The 17,351-nt window shown below is 33.2% G+C and overlaps 1 protein-coding gene across 11 annotated transcripts in view; it reads left to right on the top strand.

The window, feature by feature from the left end:
- LOC129952446 (uncharacterized) overlaps positions 1–17,351 on the top strand; it is a 271,289-nt gene that overhangs the window by 56,514 nt on the left and 197,424 nt on the right. For 3 of the 11 annotated variants that reach the window (XR_008782308.1, XR_008782306.1, XM_056065037.1), the window contains exon 1: positions 12,798–14,209. The exons of 3 other annotated variants lie outside the window; for them this stretch is intronic. The gene's annotated coding sequence lies outside the window, so the exon portion shown is untranslated. Of the gene's footprint in view, positions 1–12,797; positions 14,235–17,351 lie in introns of those variants that run through there. 5 more of the 11 variants (XR_008782316.1, XR_008782312.1, XR_008782319.1 and 2 more) reach the window with 3 other exon arrangements.

The raw sequence follows: 17,351 nt of genomic DNA, 5'->3' as shown, positions 1-17,351 counted from the left end.
AACTACTTTTCGAGTGAGTAAGCATTAGAAAACTACCTACACCAACAATATTGAATTTCGTTTCGAAAAAAAGGGCGGAGAAAAACATCAAAAATACACAAAAAGAAAACTTCATTTTTATCGATCAAAAGGGCGGAGAAAGCAATGTGCGTAGCGTATTAAAAAGAAGAAGGGAAATCTTTCCAAAAATTTACTCTTTTCATTTATTTTTGTTTTGTATGTTAGTGTTTCGTTCTGAGCGCCTGGTGTTAAAATGGTCTAATCGATCGATTTTTGATAGATCGTGTTTTTTAGGGTTCGTGATCGTGACAGTTTTTTTTACATAGACACTTTACGTGTAAAGTCACATTTATTTCGTTGATGTGTAGATTGTAATTTTTAATTTACAATTCATCACGCTTAAGTGTTAGAATTATTTCCAATGTATCGTTCAGCTGGGTTACAATTTAAAAAAAAAGAGAGAGAAAAATTTAGTCACGGTGGATAAATATCTCCTGTCTATTGGTTTATTTCGTTGATCACTTTCGCGGTTGCTTATGTGCACGATGTTTGGGCAACTAACAATCGAAATATTTGGTTTCGAAAAAGTTACAAGTGCGCGCCTAGCCTTCAGAATACTGGAAGCCCAAGGGGTTTAAATTATATTCGAAGAGCAATCAAGATTATGAAATAACATAGTTAATGGCCAATAAAACTTATTGTTCATACATAGCCGTTATGTTTACTTTTTTAATATTTTTAAAATTATTTTACTTAATAATTTAAGTCCGCAGAAAAAAATCGTTGTGACGTACAATGGTCGGTAAAACTAATTTGACAAACAAAATATCGTACATTTTTATTCAAATATTTTATTTGAGCAGTTGAAAAAATATAAAAAAGATGCATAATAATGTTTTAATAATAATTAAATTTAATGTTATAGTTCTTCAACTGAAAATTATTTTTCAGAAATATGTGGTGGAAAAAGTATTTTGAGTAAAATGAGTTTGAAAATAAAATAAAAAAGTACAACATAATTTAATGGAAAATGAAAATTTCGTTGCTATTAATGACTTTCTACAATCGGTCTGATATAGACTACTAAATTTTTAAGAGTTTGCGGAGAAATTTCCTTTTAAAGGCTTTCGACCTCAGCGATTGTCTGTTCTAGGCCCACACATTTTCTATTAAAAAATTAGTTATCATCTTGGCCTTGTGAAAAGGTGCGTTGTCTTGCTAAGAAGAACTCTCAGAGAATTAGTCAATTCCTCGTAAGAGACAGTGCCAGGGATTAATATTATCACGCCACGGGTAGTTAGTGTATTATATGTATAAAATCCCTTTGGATTTGTCAGTCTTTCTAAGAACACGGCCGTTTCCTAGAAATGGGTCCAAATAATTCCTAGTTATCAAATCAGTGTTTTTGATTTTACTTTTACATGGTTCATTATTCGTATAGCCGGAGTCTGTTGTAGGCTTTATTAAACAAAATCCCATTTCTTTAAAAATGGAAATGAATAGAACTTTACAACTTAATCTTTACTATATTTTAAATTATAGACTTCTAAAAACTTCACTACATAAACTTTTCGCAGCTCGCCTTATCTTACAGATTTAATATACTAAGTTAATTTAGGCTGAAGGAATCAAACAGCTGGCTGTCAAAACCTTATGGTCACAGCAACACAACGAAACTGATTCCCTCAGATATTATCTCGGTAGACACTGACTACTGCACTCCTACTTTGAGCCTTAGTAAGGGTTTTAGGGTTATTTTCCCATCCAGAGAAGATTAGGAGAATGACATCGTGTCGATAGGTCTCGACGCAACCATCTTTACTGACGGCTTAAAGATGGAGTGCGGTGTTGGTTCTGGGGTCTTTTCTGAGTCCCTAAATGTAGCCAAATCCTTTAGGCTTCCTGACTTTGCTGGCGTTTTTCAGGCTGAACTGCTGGCAATAAGGGAGGCATGTAAGATACTTAAACAAAACCTAAACCAAAACCGAAATGCGGCTATCTTTACAGACAGTCAGGCAGCTGTCAAAGCAATAAAATCGGCCATATTATCCTCATCTAATTGGTCCAGCAATGTCGCGATGAGCTTGCGAGCCTGAATATTAACCTCGTTGTCACTCTGATCTGGCTTCCAGGTCATAGTGGTATCGTGGGAAATGAACGGGCTGACGAGCTAGCCAGGCAAGGATCGGCCCTTCATAGCTCACTTGCGGAAATGGTTAACATTCCTCTTGGTACTATGAAGGGTAAAATCTTTTTTATCTACCAAACTGAAGCAAACCGAAGGTGGAGCAATTTACCCAACTGCATTATATCTAGGAAGATATGGCCCACCTATAATAAAACCCGTACAAACGATCTTCTATGCAGGCCAAGGCAAGACATAGCCAGGATTGTTGCGGTTTGTACCGGACATTGGCCTATAGGAGTTCATGCAGAGAAGTTGGGTATCTCTTACAACACCTTTTCCGTAGCTGTAGTGAAACCATAATCCATTTCCTCTGAAAATGTCCTGCTTTAGCAAACAGCAGAATAAAATGCTTTGGAAAAGCATTCTTTAAAGAACTTGATGAGCTATCTGATACAAAGATTAGAGACCTAATCTTTTTTCTCAATGCGACAAAATGGCTCTAACATAATCGCTATGAAGTTCTCTATCAATCTATCCCTTTCAATCAAAGGTCAAACGAGTTTTTGGTATCAAAACGTCGCACTACAGCGCTAATTGGATCTCAGGCTAGGTTGCCTTGAGATCGCCATTTCTACCTACCTACCTACTTACAACTCTGAACCATTCCTTTGTGCGAGTAATGTGGCCTGGAATGGATTAGATCTACAGTCTTAACCCGAATCCGAACCGCTTATTTGAGAAAGCACTTTTCATGACAAGAATTATTCTTGGAGAATTAACTAGTCAATTTCTCGCAAGAGGCAGCAGCCGTGAAAAATCTTTAGATGACGCAGACAGGATTGAACCCATGATCGATCTTGCCTTTATGAAATCGACTTGGAGACAAAATATTTTTTGGATTTATTTCCACCAATAAAAACATTGTGTTAAAGCCGTAAAGGTTTTCCAAATTTTCAGCCTACATTAACCCAAAAATAAAATAAATGTATTCTTTCATTGGCGTTATGGACTTTGCATTAAATTCATAGGAAATATTTTTCTCTTCTTTTCGAAAGGGGTACTTTTTAAACTGTAGAATTTCGAATAAAAATAAAACAAAGATGATTTTCTACATGAATATAACTTTGTTTGAAAGATTATCTTCTGGCAAATATGATTTCTTGATTATTACTAATAACGAATCTGGTCTAATTCTCGATTACTTTTTCTTATCTTTGTGGTCGGATTTCGTCAAAAACTTGGCGAATATTGTTCTTTAAGAAGTCAATTCTTTCGATTTAATCGGCGTAAATTAGTAAATTCAAATATTTTCACACAATCGGAGTTCAATCGCACGATCTTCGAAGCTAATTCACCGGACCGTATCTTGCTTAGGTTGTCAAACGTTTTCTTCAAATAATCAATTGATTAACGAAATCGTCAGTAATTATGACTCAATTGATTTCTCTGGCCAGCACAATTTTTTCAAGAAGTACAGATCAATTACTAAAGAACGCCGAACTGTCGATTTTCTAAATAACATGTTGTCGCAATATATAGTTGAGGATTAACATAACTCCAAATACGGCAGTTTTGAAATATTCATTGAACTTAAAGTGAGCTTCATCGCCATGATTTTCAAAATAAATTGTACATTTGAAAGCGTTGTTCAGGCGTCAGTCTATTTATGTTAAAATCTTAAACCAAATCACTTGACACTTAGTAAAATGGCCGCTTGTGAAAATAGTGTTGCAAACTTAAAGTTATATTCCTATAAAAAAAAACATCCGTTAAATATATTTCGGTGACTAACGACTCCGCTCTAGAAAGCTATTGCAACTTTTAATAAGGTCCAATACTCTAATGCTCCATACCTAAGCCTCACGCATTGGACTGAAAATCAGAATTATACTGCTTATTTATATGTTGTTTGTTTTTTTTTTTCAATAAAATTATATTTTTAACTAACGAACAAAACAAATCCTAAATTCCTAAAAACTTAACTTTTACATCAAGAACGTGCGGCCCTAAGGGCAGCATATTTTATATTTTCCATCCATCAGCCTGTTGAAAAATTGAAGGGTCTGCTAAAAGTGATGTGGTTCATTAAATCAATTTAACTTGACACTCTTGTAGTGTGCTGTGTTAAGTGAATTTAAAAAGAAAACATGAGAAGCATGATTGGTTTTTGTACGAATTTTCTTCTTGCCCTTCTCCCATTTACCAATTCTATAATAATGAACGAAAAGAACATCAATTCGGGTCAATTATGTGAGGTACATAAAAATATATATATTTTTCTCTCATCACTTTACAAGAAAAATATATACAACAACAATAAATCTGTAATCATAGATAGCAGAGTATTTTTATTATTGTTCCAATTACTTTCCTTAAGGGAAATAATTTGGTCGAAATATTGGATTTGTGTTGTTGGAATTAGAAGTACAGATGTGCAATATTTGAGCTACCTATAACTGAAGGCACCGATAACTCAAGCCAAACGAAATGTTGTTATTAATTTTCCTTAATTAAATGTTCAATGTTATTTTCCATTTCGGGGCGAAACTGAGAATCTTTTAATTTCAAGTTTCTGGAATAGCTCAGTTGGCAAATCAATTTTTTACCGCGAGAATTAAACTATTCAGCAAACCCAAAAGTGTTGTAACAGCCAACATAAGTCGATTTATGTTGTTATTAATTGTGGTAACAGATATGTAAATTTTGAATTTTCGATCTTTTTGCGTGTTTATGTTTTCAGGATCCCGACTTTCAACAATCCGATTTTCGTGACAGTTTTTACGGAAGTGTTCTTTGAATAGGACAAAGGCATATATTATGTAAAAGCGTTTTGCGCCGCCTGTGGTGTTATTTTTTTAAGTAGGCTTCTCCGAAGAATATTGTTACCCAAGCGTTTCATGAATTATTTTAGATTATATACAAGAAATGAAAACAACACAACACAAATGTCTTAATGATTCTAAGTATTCTCTGGGCATTTGAATAAATAGGCTTTTTTACGTAAGGTACATTGATCGATATTTTTGTTATATCGACCGACAGCTGCTTATTCTTTGACGCACCTAAGCTATAATTAAGTAATTACCATGGCCCAAAACAGTTTAAGACAATTGCTTTCAAATTAAATTGATTGCCCCTTTAACTCCGTCTACCAATTAACCCAAACTCTATTATACTTCCATAAGCCAAGAAAAAATATGTTTCGAGTTGAGTTGTTTTTTGTTGTTTTTTTGTTTTTGTTCATTTAAGGACCCTCTTCAAAACATTAAAGGTTTTATTGTTGTCCTTGATTGTATAACTTTTGATACGTATATTCTACGAACAATTATTATAACAAAAGAACTCTCTCAAAAACATTAAAAGTTCTTCTTGTTTGTTGGATTTTTGAAGGTTTTATCTATGTCTACATTAGCATTTTAAGAATATGGTAGCGGTAGGTCTTTTCAAAATATTACCTATATATTGTGTTAGACTTCTTGTCATGTTTAATTGTAAATTATTGTTATTTTTTTCGTATAGCCGTCGTCGTCGTCGCCGTTGCCATAATGTATTTTACATAGCGTGACTCACGATAAACCATTCTTATATAAAGCCAAATTGTCAACCTTTAAGTTATTCGAATTTAATTCGAAGTGACAAATTTGTATGACTCCGAAAAATGGCTCTCATGGTTTCTTGTCACCACAATAACAAAGTTTTTATTTCTTTCTGAGGCTATTAATTAATTTTCCTTCTTTAATTAAAGTTAATCCTATTGATCTTTTCATAAACTTGAACATTAAAATCAATACAAACAAACCTTGAATGAAACTTAATTCATAACATTTAGAACTTTTAAATTGTTCTATAGAAAACTTCTTTGAATTTTCGTTTTTTTAATTCAATTAAAATATGGTGGTTAGATTTTTAAAATAAAAAATCAAAATCAAATGGGGTGGCGCAACAGTCCGTTGTGAACCAGGGCCTAGTGACTTACAACTCTCAACCATTCCTGTGTGCGAGTACTGTTGTCAGGAATGGAAGGGACCTACAATTTAAGGCCGAATCCGAACGGCTAGTTTGAGAAAGCACTTTTTCATGACAATAATTACTCTTGAAGGATTTGTCAATTCCTCGCAAGAGGCAGTACCCGTGAAAATTATTATTTTTTTTTTTTTTTTTAATTAAGGTGGCACAGGCAGGGATTGAACCCAAGACCTCTTGCATGACAGTCCAACGCACTAACCATCATGCTACGGGTACTTACAGATTTTTAAAATAAGCTACGAAGAAAACCATATTTGCGACTTGGTTGCTTAACACTCCTCGTATTAGTTATAGTTAGTTAAAATTTTTGAATATGAATTTATTGTTTCCTTAACTTGTCCAAATTAATTTAAAGAAGTAAATCTTAAAACATCATAAATATTGCTCTAAGAAAATGAAACATTGCTCCAAAAATCTCTTCGCCATCAAACTTGTGTTGATCCCAACCTGACGGCAAGCTGGAAACACCACACCTAAAGGTTCAAAATTAAAAAAAAAGAGTGATGAGAATATTTAGTGCTCTTTTTGGGCTCCTAATTACAAGACACTCCGGATTGGTTTTACAAGACCTTACCCCTTAAATTAAGTCGCAAAGCTGAAATGTTTGAAGACATGCTATTTAGGGCTATTTTTGAGCTAAGTATGTGGAAAACCAGATTAATATCCCAAGTTCTCAGACGCAAACTTAAGTTGTAAAGCTGTAACATTTGGAGACTTTCTAAACTAAACAAAATTTAAAATATCAATGATGCTGCTATACAAAAATTATACATATGATTGCGATCGGAAATTTCGCAATCAATTTGCTGTCCCTCAAAAGCAAATTTGTAGCACAATCGATGCTTTATGGAGATCAGAGTTACAAGCACTTCCGAATAGGCGGAAGGACAAACTGAATTGAGTATTAAAAATATTCCTATAAAAAGGCTCGCTGACAACAAATTCGCCATATCACTTCACAGGTGAAGGACAGAACTGAAAAACGAAGGAACTACTTTGAAGCACCATCGACTAACCCCTCCATCATAAAGAGCTCACTTAGGTTGCTGTCCTTGACATCGAAGGTGCTTTCAACAACGTGAACACATCTGCAATCACATCAGCACTAACTTCTCTAAGCTTAGAGAATTCGCTTGGAGAGTTAGACTAGCGGAATAATTAATTCAAAACTGGGCAACTCTTCTGCCAAAAGATTCATTAGTAGAGGGACACCGCAAGGTGGTGTTCTATCCCCTCTCCTCTTGAACCTAGTGGTGAATAAAATCCTGAATGCGGAGGGTTTCAGAGTGATTGACTATGCGGATGACGTTGCTAGCGGTTTCAAGAAAGTATCTTAACACTTAAAAGAACTCTTACAAAATGCCTTAGACTAAACAATTCTTTGGGCTGATCGATTTAGACTGGATGTTAACCCTCACAAAATAAATAAAGTCAAACGTTCAGCTTGTCTGTGTATAAGTGGATCGCTTCGCACGACCCCGCACTGTACGCCCTACTGTACCCAAAAGCTCTTGATATATTTAGCAAGCTCTGCTATTAGCCTCAAATCTTCGTCGCAGTGGATTAACAACAGCATAGTCCACTTTGTAATTCTTAATTATTTAATATCAATTCCAAAGCACACAGATTACACCATCCTCCATCTGCAATTCGACAGAAACTTCCAGATTTGTATACCTTCCAGATCTTTCTAGGAGGATAGGGCATTCCTGAAAGACGAGTCAATCCATTTTTATACAGATGGTTCAAAAACAAAAGAAGGGGTTGGTTGAGGTGTGTACTCTTAATGACTGAAATTAAGTCTCTCATTCCGCCTTCCCAATCATTGTCGCGTGTTCCCAGCGGAACTTTTGGCGATAAGAGAAATCATGTCCTGGCTTAAAGAAAACGTGATATCAACATCTGCTATCTGTATTTTCTCAGATAGTCAGGCCGCTATCAAATCTCTGGACTCTGTCTGTACAAACTCTACAATAGTCCATAACTGTCGATCATCTCTAATGGAGATGGCACAAAAGTTTAATATTCACCTTTGCTGGGTGCCGGGCCAGGAACTGTACAGTACAACCCATTCTACCACGTTTGTCAAATTCTAGCGTACCAATGGCTACTTGTTAACTATTGTTAATGCCAGGTGGAACAGCATCACCACGTTTCTGTACACAAACAAAATATGGCTAACGCCAGATTTAAAGCGAATTAAATGGTTTCATCGACCTAAGAAGAAAATCTCAAGGTCCATGTGGTATTACAATGGACCATTAAACTGCCCTAAGTATGTCCTATTCCATCACGGACAGCCACTTTACCGAAACCTTTGAGGTATAGGTATAGATAGTCACTCAACTTTACTCTAAATTGTTAGTTAAGTATTTCGAAATAATATGTCATGTTACTTACTTTAATCTTTTATAAGTTGCAAGAATGGTATAAGTATAATTTATGCTAACGTTCACAAATTTTGTGATTGTAACGAATTCTTCCACTCAAATTAAAAAAAAGTTTTCGTTTAATACTCTTATACCAAAAAATCGGAAATAAAAGGTAATAGAGAAATTTTGTTAAGACAAAAAATAAGTTGGCTAATATTTGTTGCAAAAAAAAAACGAAAAAATCCGAAAATATCACTTCAACTCTCTTTCTTCTCAACGCTTCAATGGTTTCTTGAAAATCAACTACAAAAAAAAATATCGTGCTAAATATTCATTGTGCAAAAATCAAAATCCGTTGAAAATGAAAAACGTAATTATTATAATTATGTGCACAATATTACAGCCGATATACAACCAGAAGGTCCAAATAATTATTGCATGTTTTTTTATGATTCAGATCGACGCAGTTTCAATCGAAACCACAACGGCGACCTATGTATATGTCTGTGAGATCAGGTTTCTTTAAAAAATCGAATATCCTTTTCCTCCACTTTTGATTGAAATTTTGAGCAGCTGTCGCATTTTAAATCCCCTTTCAAAATTTCATAGCTTATACTTGCTTGAAAACAAATTTCAAATTTTTGGTACAAACTTGGGTTGTAAGCCAAGCAGTCAAATTTACATTTTGTACTAGAAAATTTGTTGTTTTAAACCTTGAATTTTTTTACTTTCAAGAGACTAACAGAAATTATTTAATTCTATAATTTTTTTGAATTGTTTTCAATTTATAATTTAATTGGAAAACTAAATTATTAAGAGTGACATAAAGGGACTTAAGTTGATAAAATATCTTTTGTTCAAGACCATTTATTGAAAAAGCAAAAATTATCTCTTAATAAATAGTTAGAAAAATATTCTGCTGAGAAGCATGGTCTGTTAGACCGACGTTACGTAAAATTGACGTCACCGTTGGGGGTTAAAGAGGTCGTGAGTCATAACAATCCGGCTTTCGAAAGAAAAATAGCTGCTTGACTGCCTTGTTAAGTGTTTCTGAGGATATGAGAAAAGCAGTTGATATGGACAACGTTACTTTTCAAATTCTTCTCGATTTCTCTAAGGCCTTCGATATGGTAAATCACAACATTCTTTGCCTTAAGCTCTCAAATTATTTCAATTTATCCTCCTCTGCAGTCGATCTATTGTTTTGTTATTTAACAGAACGTGAACAGACGGTTGAACATAATCAACAAAAATCGATCTTCCTACCTGTAACGAATGGTGTTCCACAAGGGTCAATACTAGGCCCCTTGTTCTTTTCAATGTATGTGCACGAGTTGCCTAGTATTGTAAAAAATTGTTCCATTCGCATGTATGCCGACGACACTCAGTTGTACCTAAGTTGTCCCTTACGGATGATTGAACACTACGTTGCATGTATTAATGAACATTTAAAAAGAATCGATCAATGGTCAATAGAAAATTGCTTGCTACTTAACCCGATAAAATCGAAATGCATCGTCATCTCTAGGAATAAGATGGATGCGTCATGTTTTCCTCAAGTTGCTCTCAAAGAAAATGCCATCATGTATGTCGACAAAGCTGTAAACCTCGGTGTTTTGTTCAATATGACCCTGACTTGGGAGGACAATAGAACTGTGGGTAAGTGTTATAGTGTCCTTCGTATGCTTTGGCCATCTCAATATTTAATTCCAATAAAAATCAGAGTTCTTTGAATAAAAACGTTGTTTCTGCCTTTAATCACTTACGGTTGCGAAATTTTCTCCAAACTTGACTTCGAAAGCAAAAGAAAACTTAGTGTCGTCTTCAACTATGCTGTTCGTTATGTTTATGGACTTAGACGTTTTGATCGAATATCTAATTACGTGATTCAATTTCTCGGAATGACATTTACAAATTATCTCAAATATCGAACTTTATAATGAGATAAGATTCCTGAGAGAAATGAGATAAGATTCCTAAACTCAAATCGTTCCGCTCAAGTTTTGGTCCCTCGTTTTTGTTGTGCGACATCTGAACGCCAGTTTTTTGTAAACTCCTCACGATTCTGGAATTCGTTACCATGTGAAATAAGAAGTTTAAATTGCGCAAGGAAATTAAAAACTGAATTAAAACTTTACCTTAGCAATTAATTACAATTAAAACAATTAGTAATACATTTTTTAAATTCATCTTTTTATAAAATTGTATAAGTACCTATTCTTATTAATATTTTTGTTATTATTATTCTCTTCCTTTCTTTTTGTAATTTGATGTTTTAACATTTTAACTTATATTTATTGTAATACAAAATGCCGTAGCTGCTGTACACTTTAAAGCTATATTATAAATAAGAATTTATGTTCCTACAATATTAGCTAATCATGATTAATAAAATACTAAATACTAGATGGTTCACAAATTAGTTACCTTATATGCGCTCCAACTTATTTAATAAAAATCATTCAAATTATCTTGTTTAAAAGATGTTTTTGTGTTTATGTAAATAAAAGCCCGTCATTTTATTACCAAGTCGGTCACAAGGATCTGTATTAGGTCCATTTCTTTATAATATCCTTGAGTTCGATTTCCCAAAGCTTCCAACTATTTAACCAACAACCAATCGGAATAATAACTCAGTATTATTATTTCGATTGGTTGTTGTATAATGGAGATTAAAACTGATAAAAAACAGTTTATAAATGAGTAGAAAAAGCCTAGTCTTGTTTTATTCCAAGCAATCACATACATAACTGTTAATGGTGTGAACTGTGAATATTAATTTTAAAATAAAATTATCAGTACATAGCCAAAACTTTAAAGAAAGTCGGTATTGCGATAAAACTACTCTTTGCAGCGGTAGGAAAATTATGATTTGAAAATTGCTTTTTACGCAATTCTTTTGCATGCAGTTTGACAAATGTGAGAAAAATATGTAAAATTTCATATCGAAAAATTTAAAATATTAAAAAAAAAAGCTTAAATGGATGCTTAATCTTTCTTGTTATTATTGTATTAAAAACTTCAATGGAAAAGTGAATGTTGAAAAAATGATAGATCAAAAAACTAAATAATTTATTTTCATTAGAATGTGAGTGTTTTAGTTAATCCATTGAAATGATTTCAAAACGAAAAATACATCCCTTGATTTGTCTTCAAAATAAATGAACATTTTCAACAGTATTTGCAAAATACGTAAATTTCGGCAAAGAAATCTGAATCGTGTTAGTCTTCGCTTAGAATCATGAGAAGTCGCCTTGAAAGCGAGATCTGTTATTCTTGGTTATCAAAGCTACATCTGATTCAGTTTTCCATCATCCCTGAAAACTTATAGGTAGTATATTATTCTTTTACATATATCAACTTTAGTTTTGATGAAGTGTAAATGATTTTAGTGAAAGAAATCTTTTAAATTGAAGTTTACTCATATTTTGTACATCCGAAGCATGTTAAGTCTTACCATAATTTTTGAAATATAAAAAAATTAATTCAAAACTTTATCAAATTTCCTTCACCAACAACTTGCTTTATCCATCATTCAAGTCCCGATGACGACTAAAAAAAAGAACACACACAATTTTCCTCGATTCATTTCCAAATTATTGAAATATCTCTCACCAACAAAAATTCACCAACTAAAATTTTTAAAGTCAAATACGCATACTCACCTCATCTAATTCAGAGCTGAAATGAAAACCAGAATGCAGAATGAACCTCAATAAAAAGGTCCATCGAAAAGAACCACCCTACGAAGGAAGAGTGTATATTTCTCTTTTATTCAAAAAATATTCCATTAGCATGTTGGAAAGTTGAAATAAAAAGAGAGTATTTATGTATTTCCACTGGATGTTGGAATTAAGGCTTCCTTCAAAAGATGTACTCTTCCTCTCTCAAAAATGCAGCAAAATTACATTTCCCTGCGACAGCATTTTTAATGTAAACGTAAATGCCTGGGAGTATCTTGTATCTTGTATCGCATGTGAAATGTGAGCTGAGAGCTGAGCATTGACAATGTGCCTAACCTGAAATACACTATGATTCGTAGTAAAGCATGATCTAAGAGAGCCTGTAGCTGAAACTAATGGGAACAAATAATGGAAACTCACGCAATTACGTTACGTTGTATCGTGCTCGTGATTCTCTCTTTTTGTTCTCTTTAGTCCTTGTACCCACCCCGAATTTTACACCCACTACACCACTGTATACTTTACGGCAGCCGAGATACTCCAGTGCCATGCCAGTCTATAGATACCCTCTGCCATAAAGAAGATACACAACGTTAAGGCGGCACTATAGGGCAAACCATTTATGTTTACCACACTTTAGTTGATGGAAAATGTTTAGTCTCCCGGAGACGTCCTGTACGAAAAGACGTTAGTATTGTAATTCTGTGTTTTATTTTGACTTTTGTGGTGGCCTACAAATGAAAATATATCGTCGCGAGGTTGGTTCATCCTTTTGCTTCTGGTTTTTACGAAATTCGATCGTATAGAGCGTAGAGCCTTCTAAACACACACTTCCATGAATATTAATTAAATAAGAAAGTTGCCTTTTGTGGGGCTTTTTGGTGAAAAAAAAATATTTTCAAATAAAATTTGAATGTCATTCAAGGGATACTCACGGTGGTGTAAAAAAAAATAAGTATAAAAAAAGGATAATATCCAAGGATTGGGTTCTTTAATTTATTTGTTCAACAAAGTGATGACAAGTGAAAGGCACTTTCATATTATTATGATGAATAACGCTCGTCCCCGCGTCACCGTCGCATGATGTCGGTATAAAACATAAAGTGCAGGAAAGAATATTCCTTATTCCATTCTTTCTTACATAACGTTACGTCCTGATTGTTGTTAGTATATCCCTGCCGTGCTGTGTATTTTCTTACCACCACATCATATCGTCTTATAACCACATACAGCACACACATTCTTATTCAACATCAAGGAAGGAAAATAAAGTGCACACAAATCCTTATTTCTGTTAATATACATACGTACATAGAAAAGAGATAGGAAGGATACCCCTTTTAGTTTTTTGGGGCGGATGACAATCATATAATTTTCTTATCCTTCTTGATGGGCTCAAGGAAAAATATGATGTGACTCCCATTCCCATCACATTCCCATCAGTTGTTGTATTGTTCTGCCTATGTTTTCCTTGAAAGGATATTAATTGCCTTAATTAAGTGAAACAAAAAAAGGAAGAAAAATGAAAAACCTTGTGCGTGAGATAATTTTTTAATTGTGCTATAAAGTTACACCGACGCAAATAATGCAAATAAAAGAGAAAGGAATGTATAATAAAAAATTATAATGACCAGTGAAAAATTGTAGGATATTTGAGTGCAGATGAAGTAATAAGGGAGAGTTATTATCCTGCCCCAAATTAATATATCCTGTAAAGAAAAAAAAAATAATTAATAAACAAGAGGAGTATTTTCTTTTGTTTTCCTTTGTGATGTTGTGCTCCTTCATAACGGGTGTCAAGTGCAAAAGTGAAGTAGGTAATTAGATACCAATTTGAATTGTTGGTTTTTGTGAAATATTTATTTATATTTTTTTCTGTTTGTAACTAAAATATATATGTATGGATTATTATAAAAAAAAAAACAAAAATCTTCTCAAAAAGCGTTCATATTAAAGCTGAGAGCAGAACGAGGATTACTTTATTCGAGAAGGAGAGAAGGGTTCGTAAATAATAAATAAAAATATGTAAATGTTGATGTAAATATTTTTTACCTTGAAAAATTCTGTCATTCATCTAATTGGTCTTTTTTTTGAATTATTCGTCAAAAATGTTAAGCAAAAAAAAACCAACGAACCATATACCGTGTACCTTAGCATTGGCTTACAGTTTATGAGTATGGTCAGGACATAAAGAGAAAGGGGGTGCCGCGGCGGCGGGTGGTGTGACTGTGACAGAGTCCAAATAATGTAAAGAAAAGGTATTTTTGCGGCAAGCTTGCTAACCCTTTTTTATGAGGGGTAAAAGTGTTGTAACATTTTGTGACCCTTGATATCATTAATAGCACCTGAGTACAAAATTGTTGTTTTTTTTTTCTGTTTTGCGTTTTGATTTTGTTTTTGCGTTTTTGGTCTTCTGGTTTGTGCGGACACAACTTTACCTACCAAGCCTACCTACATACATATATGGAATGACAGATTGTGATGGTTAACCGAAAGGGTAAATTGAAATGTTTTGGGTATAGGTTGAGAAGATATATAGAGCTTTTGTTTTGTTTTTTGTTTTATTTATTTTATCTTTTGTTGAGGAAAATTTAGGATTTATAGGCTCTTAGAATGGGTTCAAAAGCTTAATGGATTTGCAAAAGTAGGCAGACACCTTTATCTTATCTAACTCAAACCTAGGTAGGTTTCTTCAAATATTTTGATTTATTATTTGAACTGCTTTTTTTACTTTTCGTTTTGAGTAATTAGGATTGGATTATTAAGGTTGCTAATAGAGTTGGTGGTTAGGTAGTTCGAAAATTTACTTAAAGACATTAATCTCAAGGCTAAAAGGTGTCTTCAACGTCATTGCTTGTTATGGTTATGTTACAAATTCGAATTGAAATTGTTCGCAACTTGCGATAATCTGTCGGTTTGTTTGTTTTCGATGAAATTTAAAGACAAAAAAGCAGGAACGAAATTTATTGAAAAAACTTAATACCTGAGTTGAGCGGACCTGTCTCAGCAAACTCCGATGCGTAGTACATCGGCTCCATAACCGAACTAGCCAAGGTTCGATCCGCATTGACGGTAAAAAAAAGTGTTTTCAATTATCATGAAAAAGCAAAGACTTTGGGAAGTGAATATTTTAAAAATTTAAATAACTTATACAACGCAAAAAGTAGATAGAAGGGGCCAACCTATATTTACTTAAATTGTGAACTGATTTATTTTATTAATTTTTTAATTCTTTCTGTTTCAATTTTTTACCAGGAAAATAGGTCCAGTAGTTAAAAAAGAGCCGATTACTCAAACAAATTTCAATTGAAACAAACCAAAAAAAATATATTTATATTTTTATAAAAAAATGGCTGAATTGCATCTGCATTAAATGAAATCTGCGATGCGAAACAATACAGTTTTTTTTTTTATGATTTTGTATAAGAATGCTTCCAAAAAATAATTTTTTTTTCATGGTAGAAGCGCTTTTGAATGTAAGGAGAATACACATTCTGAGCCACACCATCGTATCTCATTTTGCGTAAGTCAGGAGTAGGAAGAGGGAATAATAGATTTTTTTCTGCGAAAAATGCAAAAAACTATCGAAACATTTTTTGTTCAATAGTTTTGTTTATTTATTTTCAGAATTTGTCTATTATTACATTTTTATTTTACACATTTATGTAAAATAAAAATGTTATAATAGACATTTCTAACTAAGAGCTACTCGTACAACGCTACCATAGGGATTTCTGCTGCGTGAAATATACATTATGTAATCAATACCATATTGTGAAATATCACAATTCTGTGGTAGCAAGTAACAACTCTTAATTTCAGAACACCCCTGAAGGAATAGAATAATGTAATATATAATATTTGATACAATTTATAAACACAGTTCAAAAGGAACTACAAAATTTTCAATTTTCAAAAATATTTGGTAGTTAGTGACAAAGTGAAACAAGGTTACTTATTTTGGGAAATAAGACCAACTTATCATTGTTGAAATATAGATACAATTAATTTGGTTTTATTTCATTGTTTTTAGTGTAATAAGATCAACTGTTGGGAATTGGCTTTAGTATATTTTAAAGAGAAGTGAAATAGAGGCAAATCTTGAAATGTGGCCTTATTTCTCTTGGCTTTATTTCACGGCATTAATTTACGAAATACGTCTTTATTGACTAAGAAGGTGGTCATTATTAATCTTCTTTACAACCATACAAAATATTGTATACAAGTTTTGAAAATTTTTTATGAACGACCTCATAGCAAGAATAGATTTGCCGATTTTGTATCAAGTCAGACATTTTAGAAACTTGTACTTAGTATGCAGCCATCTTTGGCCTGTTCCCCATTCCTCATTGTGATTTTCACCAAAAGGATATTCTGGTTTTGAAATATACAGTGAAGGAAAAAATAATAGAAACAAGCTTCATGTTCATTCTTTTTTAACACATAAAAAGGTATTTGTGACGATTATTAAAATAAAAACTATACACAGACGTACTTTTTACAATTTATTGCTTAATTGCAATAATTTAGTTTTAAATATAATATTGGGAAATAATGATAAAAAATAGACTTGTGATTATTGTGTTTCTTCATCCTGGAAAAAATTAGAATGGTACTCTTTTTGTAGCGAGAAAATAACTCAACTATAGTGGCACTCTTATTATTAATAACTGCCTCCACTGTTCGCCCCATCGAATTCACCAATTTGGATCACGTCTCTACATTATGGAGTACCATTGCCTTTGAATTTTCGACCACAACTCGTATATATTTTTGGTTTTACAACCTCCGATCCTTCGCTTTAGGATGCCCAATAAGTGTTCAATTGGGTTTACGCCGGGAGATTGTGTTGGCCATTCCATAACATTGTTTATGTTTTCTGTAAGTATTTCTTAGCTAACTTTTAAGAGTTCTTCGGGTCATTATCTTGCATTAACTCTCATTCTATTGGCACCTCCCCTTCAGTTAATTTTAGCATAACTGAATTTAATATGTGGACATAATCCACATAAATATCCAAAATATTGGATCTACACTAGATGCTGAAAAGTACCATCAAATCATTATATTCCCACCACTGTGCTTCACTGTCTTTCTTTGTGTATTTTGAGTTAAACTTCTAGCCTTCTCACATTTAATTTT

Source organism: Eupeodes corollae, chromosome 1 (assembly GCF_945859685.1).
Source record: "Eupeodes corollae chromosome 1, idEupCoro1.1, whole genome shotgun sequence".
NCBI classification, from domain to species: domain Eukaryota; kingdom Metazoa; phylum Arthropoda; class Insecta; order Diptera; family Syrphidae; genus Eupeodes; species Eupeodes corollae.
Note: the sequence above shows the minus strand (reverse complement) of the source record. Positions and strands in the feature narration are given on the sequence as shown.